This window comes from Carassius gibelio, chromosome B19 (genome assembly GCF_023724105.1).
Source record: "Carassius gibelio isolate Cgi1373 ecotype wild population from Czech Republic chromosome B19, carGib1.2-hapl.c, whole genome shotgun sequence".
Taxonomy (NCBI): domain Eukaryota; kingdom Metazoa; phylum Chordata; class Actinopteri; order Cypriniformes; family Cyprinidae; genus Carassius; species Carassius gibelio.
The window spans coordinates 6,057,396-6,070,221 of record NC_068414.1 but is presented as its reverse complement, the minus strand read 5'-3'; the positions used below and the strand labels follow the sequence as shown (position 1 = coordinate 6,070,221).

Sequence of the window (12,826 nt, the reverse complement as noted above, 5' to 3'; positions counted from 1 at the left end):
CATCATATACCTCTGTATACCTCTGTACACCTCTGTGTTAGTCACTTTGAACTGAACGTACACATACGCTCTGAACTTGAATCACGGAGGGATGTCATGTGATGTCCACTTCTCAGGGCACTTACGTTTGAATGGAACAAATGTCTGAAGCTATACGAGAAACATACAAAATCTGAAGAGCAGGGGGCTCGAGGACTGGAATTGAGAACCGCTGGTCTAAGTGACATCTGACAGTTTCAGCTGTCCTCCCTAACATCCCTCTACATGTTAGATACAGCCACATTTTTAGGTCAGTTAAGAGGCCAACTTGCGTTCGTTAGCCTTTAACACTGTCTCGAGGTCTTTGATTGCTTCCACGTTAGTTCATGTTCCTTCTTTTATTGATGCTGCAGTAGCTCTTTTTTCTCAGCCCAGCACAGGAAGGCTCGTTGGTCTAGGGGTATGATTCTAGCTTTGGGTGCGAGAGGTCCCGGGTTCAAATCCCGGACGAGCCCTTGGTCGGGATAAAACGTGAAGCTTTGTTGTCTCATTGCGTTCACTAACATTGAGGCAGTTTTTTATTCAATCGGGTAGAGACAGATGGCTAAGGGAGGCCGGTTAGCTCAGATGGTTAGAGCGTGGTGCTAATAACGCCAAGGTTGCGGGTTCGATCCCCGTACTGGCCAGCTGTTTTTATTGTCTGGGGGCTCATCTCTGCTCTGCTCTTCTCCTGTGACAAAGAGTAGGGTGATCTCACTGAAATCCCTGCTTGCTAAGCAGGAGCTTGTTGTGGCCGAAATAGCTCAGTTGGGAGAGCGTTAGACTGAAGATCTAAAGGTCCCTGGTTCGATCCCGGGTTTCGGCAAAATCTCCCACTCTATTCCGTTTTTTGAGGCGGGCCAGTGACCAAAAATCACTGGGTTCCAACTTCTCTGTATAACTGCTTCCCCACTGCCACGGAGCTATCTGTTTCCCAGTTGGCCACCAAACAAGCAGTTTCGGTTCCATGGTGTAATGGTCAGCACTCTGGGCTTTGAATCCAGCGATCTGAGTTCGAATCTCGGTGGAACCTGTGTGCTTTCTTGCCGCAGGAAAAGATAAAAACAGCACTAGGTTGGCACTGGTGACAGTCTTTGTGGCCCTGTGAGCAACGGCTGCTCCAGGTAAGGTTTCATGGTGTAATGGTTAGCACTCTGAATCCAGTGATCCGAGTTCAAATCACGGTGGGACCACTTTTTGCAACCAATTTGCGCAGGACCATGTCTGAAATACTTTTTGGCAGCTTTGAGTCCAAAAAAATTAACTAACGTAGAGACTGTGCCAGCATTGCATCGATGCCCAGTCGGGCTCTTTAGGGCACTGGTTCTCAAACCTGTCCTGGAGGCACCCCTGCCCTGCACAGTTTGATTGTCTGCCTTATTAGACACACCCAAATAAGGTCTTGCGGTCTCTATCAATGAGTTGATGATTTGAAACAGGTGTGATAGATGAGGGAAACATTCAAAATGTGTAGGGCAGGGGTGCCTCCAGGACAGGTTTGAAAACCACTGCTTTAGGGAACTGTGTGTAAAATGGCAATGTTTTGCAACCAATTTGCACAGGACCATGTCTGAAATACTTTTTGGCAGCTGTGAGCCCCAAAAAAAGCTAACGTGGGAGTGTCGCAGCATTGCGTCAGTGCTCAGTCGGTCTCTTTAGGGCAATGGTTTTCAAACCTTTCCTGGAGGCAACCCTGTCCTGAACATTTCGTATGTCTCCCTTATTAGACACACCCAAATCAGGTCTTGCAGTCTCTATTAATGAGCTGATGATTTGAAACTGGTGTGTTAGATGAGGGGAAATGCAAAATGTGCAGGGCAGGGATGCCTCCAGGACAGGATTGAAAACCACTGATTTAGGGATGTGTGAGTAAAAGGGCAGGAGCCAACTTGGAGAATGCGGGCATCGATCCCGCTACCTCTCGCATGCTAAGCGAGCGCTCTACCATTTGAGCTAATTCCCCTGGCCTTTCAAGAATGACGAGCATAGCTGCGAATGACCGGCTTGATGCAAAGAGGCCGTCCCTCCTCTGGGCTTGCACCTTTGCACTGGCCGCGATTGTGTTGTCGAATTAACAAAGAGATTTAGCTTTTGTGTTAAAGGACCTTCTCGGTCTTGTTACGCCAGTATGCATGTGCGGATTCTTGTATTATGCAGACCACCTTGCATCACTTGGGTCACGCAGACAACTTCTCACCTCTTTTTCTCACACTGACTTAAAGAATAAGGAAGCGGTTCTCCATTCCAGTCCTCGCTCCCCAAAGGTCTGCATATTTTGCATGTCTCTCTTTGTTAGCACACCTGATTTGGATAATCAGCTCATTAGAAGTGAGCTCCTTGCGATTGACATGGTCCCTACACAGTGTTCATTGCTCCCCACTCCCTGAGCAGGGGAAATCCGTCGAAGTTTACTTCACTTTGGAACATTGGTTCACGGATTTGCGCTGCGCAACGTCTTCACACATGGACAAGTGTGACATCATATACCTCTGTATACCTCTGTACACCTCTGTGTTAGTCACTTTGAACTGAACGTACACATACGCTCTGAACTTGAATCACGGAGGGATGTCATGTGATGTCCACTTCTCAGGGCACTTACGTTTGAATGGAACAAATGTCTGAAGCTATACGAGAAACATACAAAATCTGAAGAGCAGGGGGCTCGAGGACTGGAATTGAGAACCGCTGGTCTAAGTGACATCTGACAGTTTCAGCTGTCCTCCCTAACATCCCTCTACATGTTAGATACAGCCACATTTTTAGGTCAGTTAAGAGGCCAACTTGCGTTCGTTAGCCTTTAACACTGTCTCGAGGTCTTTGATTGCTTCCACGTTAGTTCATGTTCCTTCTTTTATTTATGCTGCAGTAGCTCTTTTTTCTCAGCCCAGCACAGGAAGGCTCGTTGGTCTAGGGGTATGATTCTCGCTTTGGGTGCGAGAGGTCCCGGGTTCAAATCCCGGACGAGCCCTTGGTCGGGATAAAACGTGAAGCTTTGTTGTCTCATTGCGTTCACTAACATTGAGGCAGTTTTTTATTCAATCGGGTAGAGACAGATGGCTAAGGGAGGCCGGTTAGCTCAGATGGTTAGAGCGTGGTGCTAATAACGCCAAGGTCGCGGGTTCGATCCCCGTACTTGCCAGCTGTTTTTATTGTCTGGGGGCTCATCTCTGCTCTGCTCTTCTCCTGTGACAAAGAGTAGGGTGATCTCACTGAAATCCCTGCTTGCTAAGCAGGAGCTTGTTGTGGCCGAAATAGCTCAGTTGGGAGAGCGTTACACTGAAGATCTAAAGGTCCCTGGTTCGATCCCGGGTTTCGGCAAAATCTTCCACTCTCTTCCGTTTTTTGAGGCGGGCCAGTGACCAAAAATCACTGGGTTCCAACTTCTCTGTATAACTGCTTCCCCACTGCCACGGAGCTATCTGTTTCCCAGTTGGCCACCAAACAAGCAGTTTCGGTTCCATGGTGTAATGGTCAGCACTCTGGGCTTTGAATCCAGCGATCTGAGTTCGAATCTCGGTGGAACCTGTGTGCTTTCTTGCCGCAGGAAAAGATAAAAACAGCACTAGGTTGGCACTGGTGACAGTCTTTGTGGCCCTGTGAGCAACGGCTGCTCCAGGTAAGGTTTCATGGTGTAATGGTTAGCACTCTGAATCCAGTGATCCGAGTTCAAATCACGGTGGGACCACTTTTTGCAACCAATTTGCGCAGGACCATGTCTGAAATACTTTTTGGCAGCTTTGAGTCCAAAAAAATTAACTAACGTAGAGACTGTGCCAGCATTGCATCGATGCCCAGTCGGTCTCTTTAGGGCACTGGTTCTCAAACCTGTCCTGGAGGCACCCCTGCCCTGCACAGTTTGATTGTCTGCCTTATTAGACACACCCAAATAAGGTCTTGCGGTCTCTATCAATGAGTTGATGATTTGAAACAGGTGTGATAGATGAGGGAAACATTCAAAATGTGTAGGGCAGGGGTGCCTCCAGGACAGGTTTGAAAACCACTGCTTTAGGGAACTGTGTGTAAAATGGCAATGTTTTGCAACCAATTTGCACAGGACCATGTCTGAAATACTTTTTGGCAGCTGTGAGCCCCAAAAAAAAGCTAACGTGGGAGTGTCGCAGCATTGCGTCAGTGCTCAGTCGGTCTCTTTAGGGCAATGGTTTTCAAACCTTTCCTGGAGGCAACCCTGTCCTGAACATTTCGTATGTCTCCCTTATTAGACACACCCAAATCAGGTCTTGCAGTCTCTATTAATGAGCTGACTATTTGAAACTGGTGTGTTAGATGAGGGGAAATGCAAAATGTGCAGGGCAGGGATGCCTCCAGGACAGGATTGAAAACCACTGATTTAGGGATGTGTGAGTAAAAGGGCAGGAGCCAACTTGGAGAATGCGGGCATCGATCCCGCTACCTCTCACATGCTAAGCGAGCGCTCTACCATTTGAGCTAATTCCCCTGGCCTTTCAAGAATGACGAGCATAGCTGCGAATGACCGGCTTGATGCAAAGAGGCCGTCCCTCCTCTGGGCTTGCACCTTTGCACTGGCCGCGATTGTGTTGTCGAATTAACAAAGAGATTTAGCTTTTGTGTTAAAGGACCTTCTCGGTCTTGTTACGCCAGTATGCATGTGCGGATTCTTGTATTATGCAGACCACCTTGCATCACTCGGGTCACGCAGACAACTTCTCACCTCTTTTTCTCACACTGACTTAAAGAATAAGGAAGCGCATCTCCATTCCAGTCCTCGCTCCCCAAAGGTCTGAATATTTTGCATGTCTCTCTTTGTTAGCACACCTGATTTGGATAATCAGCTCATTAGAAGTGAGCTCCTTGCGATTGACATGGTCCCTACACAGTGTTCATTGCTCCCCACTCCCTGAGCAGGGGAAATCCGTCGAAGTTTACTTCACTTTGGAACATTGGTTCACGGATTTGCGCTGCGCAACGTCTTCACACATGGACAAGTGTGACATCATATACCTCTGTATACCTCTGTACACCTCTGTGTTAGTCACTTTGAACTGAACGTACACATACGCTCTGAACTTGAATCACGGAGGGATGTCATGTGATGTCCACTTCTCAGGGCACTTACGTTTGAATGGAACAAATGTCTGAAGCTATACGAGAAACATACAAAATCTGAAGAGCAGGGGGCTCGAGGACTGGAATTGAGAACCGCTGGTCTAAGTGACATCTGACAGTTTCAGCTGTCCTCCCTAACATCCCTCTACATGTTAGATACAGCCACATTTTTAGGTCAGTTAAGAGGCCAACTTGCGTTCGTTAGCCTTTAACACTGTCTCGAGGTCTTTGATTGCTTCCACGTTAGTTCATGTTCCTTCTTTTATTGATGCTGCAGTAGCTCTTTTTTCTCAGCCCAGCACAGGAAGGCTCGTTGGTCTAGGGGTATGATTCTCGCTTTGGGTGCGAGAGGTCCCGGGTTCAAATCCCGGACGAGCCCTTGGTCGGGATAAAACGTGAAGCTTTGTTGTCTCATTGCGTTCACTAACATTGAGGCAGTTTTTTATTCAATCGGGTAGAGGCAGATGACTAAGGGAGGCCGGTTAGCTCAGATGGTTAGAGCGTGGTGCTAATAACGCCAAGGTCGCGGGTTCGATCCCCGTACTGGCCAGCTGTTTTTATTGTCTGGGGGCTCATCTCTGCTCTGCTCTTCTCCTGTGACAAAGAGTAGGGTGATCTCACTGAAATCCCTGCTTGCTAAGCAGGAGCTTGTTGTGGCCGAAATAGCTCAGTTGGGAGAGCGTTAGACTGAAGATCTAAAGGTCCCTGGTTCGATCCCGGGTTTCGGCAAAATCTCCCACTCTTTTCCGTTTTTTGAGGCGGGCCAGTGACCAAAAATCACTGGGTTCCAACTTCTCTGTATAACTGCTTCCCCACTGCCACGGAGCTATCTGTTTCCCAGTTGGCCACCAAACAAGCAGTTTCAGTTCCATGGTGTAATGGTCAGCACTCTGGGCTTTGAATCCAGCGATCTGAGTTCGAATCTCGGTGGAACCTGTGTGCTTTCTTGCCGCAGGAAAAGATAAAAACAGCACTAGGTTGGCACTGGTGACAGTCTTTGTGGCCCTGTGAGCAACGGCTGCTCCAGGTAAGGTTTCATGGTGTAATGGTTAGCACTCTGAATCCAGTGATCCGAGTTCAAATCGTGGTGGGACCACTTTTTGCAACCAATTTGCGCAGGACCATGTCTGAAATACTTTTTGGCAGCTTTGAGTCCAAAAAAATTAACTAACGTAGAGACTGTGGCAGCATTGCATCGATGCCCAGTCGGTCTCTTTAGGGCACTGGTTCTCAAACCTGTCCTGGAGGCACCCCTGCCCTGCACAGTTTGATTGTCTGCCTTATTAGACACACCCAAATAAGGTCTTGCGGTCTCTATCAATGAGTTGATGATTTGAAACAGGTGTGATAGATGAGGGAAACATTCAAAATGTGTAGGGCAGGGGTGCCTCCAGGACAGGTTTGAAAACCACTGCTTTAGGGAACTGTGTGTAAAATGGCAATGTTTTGCAACCAATTTGCACAGGACCATGTCTGAAATACTTTTTGGCAGCTGTGAGCCCAAAAAAAGCTAACGTGGGAGTGTCGCAGCATTGCGTCAGTGCTCAGTCGGTCTCTTTAGGGCAATGGTTTTCAAACCTTTCCTGGAGGCAACCCTGTCCTGAACATTTCGTATGTCTCCCTTATTAGACACACCCAAATCAGGTCTTGCAGTCTCTATTAATGAGCTGATGATTTGAAACTGGTGTGTTAGATGAGGGGAAATGCAAAATGTGCAGGGCAGGGATGCCTCCAGGACAGGATTGAAAACCACTGATTTAGGGATGTGTGAGTAAAAGGGCAGGAGCCAACTTGGAGAATGCGGGCATCGATCCCGCTACCTCTCGCATGCTAAGCGAGCGCTCTACCATTTGAGCTAATTCCCCTGGCCTTTCAAGAATGACGAGCATAGCTGCGAATGACCGGCTTGATGCAAAGAGGCCGTCCCTCCTCTGGGCTTGCACCTTTGCACTGGCCGCGATTGTGTTGTCGAATTAACAAAGAGATTTAGCTTTTGTGTTAAAGGACCTTCTCGGTCTTGTTACGCCAGTATGCATGTGCGGATTCTTGTATTATGCAGACCACCTTGCATCACTTGGGTCACGCAGACAACTTCTCACCTCTTTTTCTCACACTGACTTAAAGAATAAGGAAGCGGTTCTCCATTCCAGTCCTCGCTCCCCAAAGGTCTGCATATTTTGCATGTCTCTCTTTGTTAGCACACCTGATTTGGATAATCAGCTCATTAGAAGTGAGCTCCTTGCGATTGACATGGTCCCTACACAGTGTTCATTGCTCCCCACTCCCTGAGCAGGGGAAATCCGTCGAAGTTTACTTCACTTTGGAACATTGGTTCACGGATTTGCGCTGCGCAACGTCTTCACACATGGACAAGTGTGACATCATATACCTCTGTATACCTCTGTACACCTCTGTGTTAGTCACTTTGAACTGAACGTACACATACGCTCTGAACTTGAATCACGGAGGGATGTCATGTGATGTCCACTTCTCAGGGCACTTACGTTTGAATGGAACAAATGTCTGAAGCTATACGAGAAACATACAAAATCTGAAGAGCAGGGGGCTCGAGGACTGGAATTGAGAACCGCTGGTCTAAGTGACATCTGACAGTTTCAGCTGTCCTCCCTAACATCCCTCTACATGTTAGATACAGCCACATTTTTAGGTCAGTTAAGAGGCTAACTTGCGTTCGTTAGCCTTTAACACTGTCTCGAGGTCTTTGATTGCTTCCACGTTAGTTCATGTTCCTTCTTTTATTGATGCTGCAGTAGCTCTTTTTTCTCAGCCCAGCACAGGAAGGCTCGTTGGTCTAGGGGTATGATTCTCGCATTGGGTGCGAGAGGTCCCGGGTTCAAATCCCGGACGAGCCCTTGGCTTGATGCAAAGAGGCCGTCACTCCTCTGGGCTTGCACCTTTGCACTGGCCGCGATTGTGTTGTCGAATTAACAAAGAGATTTAGCTTTTGTGTTAAAGGACCTTCTCGGTCTTGTTACGCCAGTATGCATGTGCGGATTCTTGTATTATGCAGACCACCTTGCATCACTTGGGTCACGCAGACAACTTCTCACCTCTTTTTCTCACACTGACTTAAAGAATAAGGAAGCGGTTCTCCATTCCAGTCCTCGCTCCCCAAAGGTCTGCATATTTTGCATGTCTCTCTTTGTTAGCACACCTGATTTGGATAATCAGCTCATTAGAAGTGAGCTCCTTGCGATTGACATGGTCCCTACACAGTGTTCATTGCTCCCCACTCCCTGAGCAGGGGAAATCCGTCGAAGTTTACTTCACTTTGGAACATTGGTTCACGGATTTGCGCTGCGCAACGTCTTCACACATGGACAAGTGTGACATCATATACCTCTGTATACCTCTGTACACCTCTGTGTTAGTCACTTTGAACTGAACGTACACATACGCTCTGAACTTGAATCACGGAGGGATGTCATGTGATGTCCACTTCTCAGGGCACTTACGTTTGAATGGAACAAATGTCTGAAGCTATTCGAGAAACATACAAAATCTGAAGAGCAGGGGGCTCGAGGACTGGAATTGAGAACCGCTGGTCTAAGTGACATCTAACAGTTTCAGCTGTCCTCCCTAACATCCCTCTACATGTTAGATACAGCCACATTTTTAGGTCAGTTAAGAGGCCAACTTGCGTTCGTTAGCCTTTAACACTGTCTCGAGGTCTTTGATTGCTTCCACGTTAGTTCATGTTCCTTCTTTTATTGATGCTGCAGTAGCTCTTTTTTCTCAGCCCAGCACAGGAAGGCTCGTTGGTCTAGGGGTATGATTCTCGCTTTGGGTGCGAGAGGTCCCGGGTTCAAATCCCGGACGAGCCCTTGGCTTGATGCAAAGAGGCCGTCACTCCTCTGGGCTTGCACCTTTGCACTGGCCGCGATTGTGTTGTCGAATTAACAAAGAGATTTAGCTTTTGTGTTAAAGGACCTTCTCGGTCTTGTTACGCCAGTATGCATGTGCGGATTCTTGTATTATGCAGACCACCTTGCATCACTTGGGTCACGCAGACAACTTCTCACCTCTTTTTCTCACACTGACTTAAAGAATAAGGAAGCGGTTCTCCATTCCAGTCCTCGCTCCCCAAAGGTCTGCATATTTTGCATGTCTCTCTTTGTTAGCACACCTGATTTGGATAATCAGCTCATTAGAAGTGAGCTCCTTGCGATTGACATGGTCCCTACACAGTGTTCATTGCTCCCCACTCCCTGAGCAGGGGAAATCCGTCGAAGTTTACTTCACTTTGGAACATTGGTTCACGGATTTGCGCTGCGCAACGTCTTCACACATGGACAAGTGTGACATCATATACCTCTGTATACCTCTGTACACCTCTGTGTTAGTCACTTTGAACTGAACGTACACATACGCTCTGAACTTGAATCACGGAGGGATGTCATGTGATGTCCACTTCTCAGGGCACTTACGTTTGAATGGAACAAATGTCTGAAGCTATTCGAGAAACATACAAAATCTGAAGAGCAGGGGGCTCGAGGACTGGAATTGAGAACCGCTGGTCTAAGTGACATCTAACAGTTTCAGCTGTCCTCCCTAACATCCCTCTACATGTTAGATACAGCCACATTTTTAGGTCAGTTAAGAGGCCAACTTGCGTTCGTTAGCCTTTAACACTGTCTCGAGGTCTTTGATTGCTTCCACGTTAGTTCATGTTCCTTCTTTTATTGATGCTGCAGTAGCTCTTTTTTCTCAGCCCAGCACAGGAAGGCTCGTTGGTCTAGGGGTATGATTCTCGCTTTGGGTGCGAGAGGTCCCGGGTTCAAATCCCGGACGAGCCCTTGGTCGGGATAAAACGTGAAGCTTAGTTGTCTCATTGCGTTCACTAACATTGAGGCAGTTTTTTATTCAATCGGGTAGAGACAGATGGCTAAGGGAGGCCGGTTAGCTCAAATGGTTAGAGCGTGGTGCTAATAACGCCAAGGTCGCGGGTTCGATCCCCGTACTGGACAGCTGTTTTTATTGTCTGGGGGCTCATCTCTGCTCTGCTCTTCTCCTGTGACAAAGAGTAGGGTGATCTCACTGAAATCCCTGCTTGCTAAGCAGGAGCTTGTTGTGGCCGAAATAGCTCAGTTGGGAGAGCGTTAGACTGAAGATCTAAAGGTCCCTGGTTCGATCCCGGGTTTCGGCAAAATCTCCCACTCTTTTCCGTTTTTTGAGGCGGGCCAGTGACCAAAAATCACTGGGTTCCAACTTCTCTGTATAACTGCTTCCCCACTGCCACGGAGCTATCTGTTTCCCAGTTGGCCACCAAACAAGCAGTTTCGGTTCCATGGTGTAATGGTCAGCACTCTGGGCTTTGAATCCAGCGATCTGAGTTCGAATCTCGGTGGAACCTGTGTGCTTTCTTGCCACAGGAAAAGATAAAAACAGCACTAGGTTGGCACTGGTGACAGTCTTTGTGGCCCTGTGAGCAACGGCTGCTCCAGGTAAGGTTTCATGGTGTAATGGTTAGCACTCTGAATCCAGTGATCCGAGTTCAAATCGCGGTGGGACCACTTTTTGCAACCAATTTGCGCAGGACCATGTCTGAAATACTTTTTGGCAGCTTTGAGTCCAAAAAAATTAACTAACGTAGAGACTGTGGCAGCATTGCATCGATGCCCAGTCGGTCTCTTTAGGGCACTGGTTCTCAAACCTGTCCTGGAGGCACCCCTGCCCTGCACAGTTTGATTGTCTGCCTTATTAGACACACCCAAATAAGGTCTTGCGGTCTCTATCAATGAGTTGATGATTTGAAACAGGTGTGATAGATGAGGGAAACATTCAAAATGTGTAGGGCAGGGGTGCCTCCAGGACAGGTTTGAAAACCACTGCTTTAGGGAACTGTGTGTAAAATGGCAATGTTTTGCAACCAATTTGCACAGGACCATGTCTGAAATACTTTTTGGCAGCTGTGAGCCCCAAAAAAAGCTAACGTGGGAGTGTCGCAGCATTGCGTCAGTGCTCAGTCGGTCTCTTTAGGGCAATGGTTTTCAAACCTTTCCTGGAGGCAACCCTGTCCTGAACATTTCGTATGTCTCCCTTATTAGACACACCCAAATCAGGTCTTGCAGTCTCTATTAATGAGCTGATGATTTGAAACTGGTGTGTTAGATGAGGGGAAATGCAAAATGTGCAGGGCAGGGATGCCTCCAGGACAGGATTGAAAACCACTGATTTAGGGATGTGTGAGTAAAAGGGCAGGAGCCAACTTGGAGAATGCGGGCATCGATCCCGCTACCTCTCGCATGCTAAGCGAGCGCTCTACCATTTGAGCTAATTCCCCTGGCCTTTCAAGAATGACGAGCATAGCTGCGAATGACCGGCTTGATGCAAAGAGGCCGTCCCTCCTCTGGGCTTGCACCTTTGCACTGGCCGCGATTGTGTTGTCGAATTAACAAAGAGATTTAGCTTTTGTGTTAAAGGACCTTCTCGGTCTTGTTACGCCAGTATGCATGTGCGGATTCTTGTATTATGCAGACCACCTTGCATCACTTGGGTCACGCAGACAACTTCTCACCTCTTTTTCTCACACTGACTTAAAGAATAAGGAAGCGGTTCTCCATTCCAGTCCTCGCTCCCCAAAGGTCTGCATATTTTGCATGTCTCTCTTTGTTAGCACACCTGATTTGGATAATCAGCTCATTAGAAGTGAGCTCCTTGCGATTGACATGGTCCCTACACAGTGTTCATTGCTCCCCACTCCCTGAGCAGGGGAAATCCGTCGAAGTTTACTTCACTTTGGAACATTGGTTCACGGATTTGCGCTGCGCAACGTCTTCACACATGGACAAGTGTGACATCATATACCTCTGTATACCTCTGTACACCTCTGTGTTAGTCACTTTGAACTGAACGTACACATACGCTCTGAACTTGAATCACGGAGGGATGTCATGTGATGTCCACTTCTCAGGGCACTTACGTTTGAATGGAACAAATGTCTGAAGCTATACGAGAAACATACAAAATCTGAAGAGCAGGGGGCTCGAGGACTGGAATTGAGAACCGCTGGTCTAAGTGACATCTGACAGTTTCAGCTGTCCTCCCTAACATCCCTCTACATGTTAGATACAGCCACATTTTTAGGTCAGTTAAGAGGCCAACTTGCGTTCGTTAGCCTTTAACACTGTCTCGAGGTCTTTGATTGCTTCCACGTTAGTTCATGTTCCTTCTTTTATTTATGCTGCAGTAGCTCTTTTTTCTCAGCCCAGCACAGGAAGGCTCGTTGGTCTAGGGGTATGATTCTCGCTTTGGGTGCGAGAGGTCCCGGGTTCAAATCCCGGACGAGCCCTTGGTCGGGATAAAACGTGAAGCTTTGTTGTCTCATTGCGTTCACTAACATTGAGGCAGTTTTTTATTCAATCGGGTAGAGACAGATGGCTAAGGGAGGCCGGTTAGCTCAGATGGTTAGAGCGTGGTGCTAATAACGCCAAGGTCGCGGGTTCGATCCCCGTACTTGCCAGCTGTTTTTATTGTCTGGGGGCTCATCTCTGCTCTGCTCTTCTCCTGTGACAAAGAGTAGGGTGATCTCACTGAAATCCCTGCTTGCTAAGCAGGAGCTTGTTGTGGCCGAAATAGCTCAGTTGGGAGAGCGTTACACTGAAGATCTAAAGGTCCCTGGTTCGATCCCGGGTTTCGGCAAAATCTTCCACTCTCTTCCGTTTTTTGAGGCGGGCCAGTGACCAAAAATCACTGGGTT

General features: G+C 47.8%; 24 non-coding genes across 24 annotated transcripts; 21 read left to right on the top strand and 3 right to left on the bottom strand.

The window, feature by feature from the left end:
• Positions 1 to 422: 422 nt before the first annotated feature.
• trnap-ugg (transfer RNA proline (anticodon UGG)) lies at positions 423 to 494 on the top strand. The gene has a single exon. It is a non-coding gene; the product is annotated as a tRNA-Pro (tRNA).
• Positions 495 to 591: 97 nt separating this feature from the next.
• trnai-aau (transfer RNA isoleucine (anticodon AAU)) lies at positions 592 to 665 on the top strand. Its single transcript has one exon. It is a non-coding gene; the product is annotated as a tRNA-Ile (tRNA).
• Positions 666 to 771: 106 nt separating this feature from the next.
• On the top strand, positions 772 to 844 carry trnaf-gaa (transfer RNA phenylalanine (anticodon GAA)). The gene has a single exon. It is a non-coding gene; the product is annotated as a tRNA-Phe (tRNA).
• Positions 845 to 979: 135 nt separating this feature from the next.
• On the top strand, positions 980 to 1,051 carry trnaq-uug (transfer RNA glutamine (anticodon UUG)). Its single transcript has one exon. It is a non-coding gene; the product is annotated as a tRNA-Gln (tRNA).
• Positions 1,052 to 1,908: 857 nt separating this feature from the next.
• On the bottom strand, positions 1,909 to 1,981 carry trnaa-agc (transfer RNA alanine (anticodon AGC)). The gene has a single exon. It is a non-coding gene; the product is annotated as a tRNA-Ala (tRNA).
• Positions 1,982 to 2,917: 936 nt separating this feature from the next.
• On the top strand, positions 2,918 to 2,989 carry trnap-ugg (transfer RNA proline (anticodon UGG)). The gene has a single exon. It is a non-coding gene; the product is annotated as a tRNA-Pro (tRNA).
• A 97-nt stretch (positions 2,990 to 3,086) lies between these two features.
• Positions 3,087 to 3,160, top strand: trnai-aau (transfer RNA isoleucine (anticodon AAU)). The gene has a single exon. It is a non-coding gene; the product is annotated as a tRNA-Ile (tRNA).
• A 106-nt stretch (positions 3,161 to 3,266) lies between these two features.
• On the top strand, positions 3,267 to 3,339 carry trnaf-gaa (transfer RNA phenylalanine (anticodon GAA)). Its single transcript has one exon. It is a non-coding gene; the product is annotated as a tRNA-Phe (tRNA).
• Positions 3,340 to 3,474: 135 nt separating this feature from the next.
• On the top strand, positions 3,475 to 3,546 carry trnaq-uug (transfer RNA glutamine (anticodon UUG)). Its single transcript has one exon. It is a non-coding gene; the product is annotated as a tRNA-Gln (tRNA).
• Positions 3,547 to 5,413: 1,867 nt separating this feature from the next.
• trnap-ugg (transfer RNA proline (anticodon UGG)) lies at positions 5,414 to 5,485 on the top strand. Its single transcript has one exon. It is a non-coding gene; the product is annotated as a tRNA-Pro (tRNA).
• Positions 5,486 to 5,582: 97 nt separating this feature from the next.
• trnai-aau (transfer RNA isoleucine (anticodon AAU)) lies at positions 5,583 to 5,656 on the top strand. The gene has a single exon. It is a non-coding gene; the product is annotated as a tRNA-Ile (tRNA).
• A 106-nt stretch (positions 5,657 to 5,762) lies between these two features.
• Positions 5,763 to 5,835, top strand: trnaf-gaa (transfer RNA phenylalanine (anticodon GAA)). The gene has a single exon. It is a non-coding gene; the product is annotated as a tRNA-Phe (tRNA).
• Positions 5,836 to 5,970: 135 nt separating this feature from the next.
• trnaq-uug (transfer RNA glutamine (anticodon UUG)) lies at positions 5,971 to 6,042 on the top strand. Its single transcript has one exon. It is a non-coding gene; the product is annotated as a tRNA-Gln (tRNA).
• An 856-nt stretch (positions 6,043 to 6,898) lies between these two features.
• On the bottom strand, positions 6,899 to 6,971 carry trnaa-agc (transfer RNA alanine (anticodon AGC)). The gene has a single exon. It is a non-coding gene; the product is annotated as a tRNA-Ala (tRNA).
• Positions 6,972 to 7,907: 936 nt separating this feature from the next.
• Positions 7,908 to 7,979, top strand: trnap-ugg (transfer RNA proline (anticodon UGG)). The gene has a single exon. It is a non-coding gene; the product is annotated as a tRNA-Pro (tRNA).
• Positions 7,980 to 8,879: 900 nt separating this feature from the next.
• Positions 8,880 to 8,951, top strand: trnap-ugg (transfer RNA proline (anticodon UGG)). Its single transcript has one exon. It is a non-coding gene; the product is annotated as a tRNA-Pro (tRNA).
• A 900-nt stretch (positions 8,952 to 9,851) lies between these two features.
• On the top strand, positions 9,852 to 9,923 carry trnap-ugg (transfer RNA proline (anticodon UGG)). The gene has a single exon. It is a non-coding gene; the product is annotated as a tRNA-Pro (tRNA).
• Positions 9,924 to 10,020: 97 nt separating this feature from the next.
• trnai-aau (transfer RNA isoleucine (anticodon AAU)) lies at positions 10,021 to 10,094 on the top strand. Its single transcript has one exon. It is a non-coding gene; the product is annotated as a tRNA-Ile (tRNA).
• Positions 10,095 to 10,200: 106 nt separating this feature from the next.
• Positions 10,201 to 10,273, top strand: trnaf-gaa (transfer RNA phenylalanine (anticodon GAA)). Its single transcript has one exon. It is a non-coding gene; the product is annotated as a tRNA-Phe (tRNA).
• Positions 10,274 to 10,408: 135 nt separating this feature from the next.
• Positions 10,409 to 10,480, top strand: trnaq-uug (transfer RNA glutamine (anticodon UUG)). Its single transcript has one exon. It is a non-coding gene; the product is annotated as a tRNA-Gln (tRNA).
• An 857-nt stretch (positions 10,481 to 11,337) lies between these two features.
• Positions 11,338 to 11,410, bottom strand: trnaa-agc (transfer RNA alanine (anticodon AGC)). Its single transcript has one exon. It is a non-coding gene; the product is annotated as a tRNA-Ala (tRNA).
• A 936-nt stretch (positions 11,411 to 12,346) lies between these two features.
• On the top strand, positions 12,347 to 12,418 carry trnap-ugg (transfer RNA proline (anticodon UGG)). The gene has a single exon. It is a non-coding gene; the product is annotated as a tRNA-Pro (tRNA).
• A 97-nt stretch (positions 12,419 to 12,515) lies between these two features.
• Positions 12,516 to 12,589, top strand: trnai-aau (transfer RNA isoleucine (anticodon AAU)). The gene has a single exon. It is a non-coding gene; the product is annotated as a tRNA-Ile (tRNA).
• Positions 12,590 to 12,695: 106 nt separating this feature from the next.
• On the top strand, positions 12,696 to 12,768 carry trnaf-gaa (transfer RNA phenylalanine (anticodon GAA)). Its single transcript has one exon. It is a non-coding gene; the product is annotated as a tRNA-Phe (tRNA).
• Positions 12,769 to 12,826: the final 58 nt, after the last annotated feature.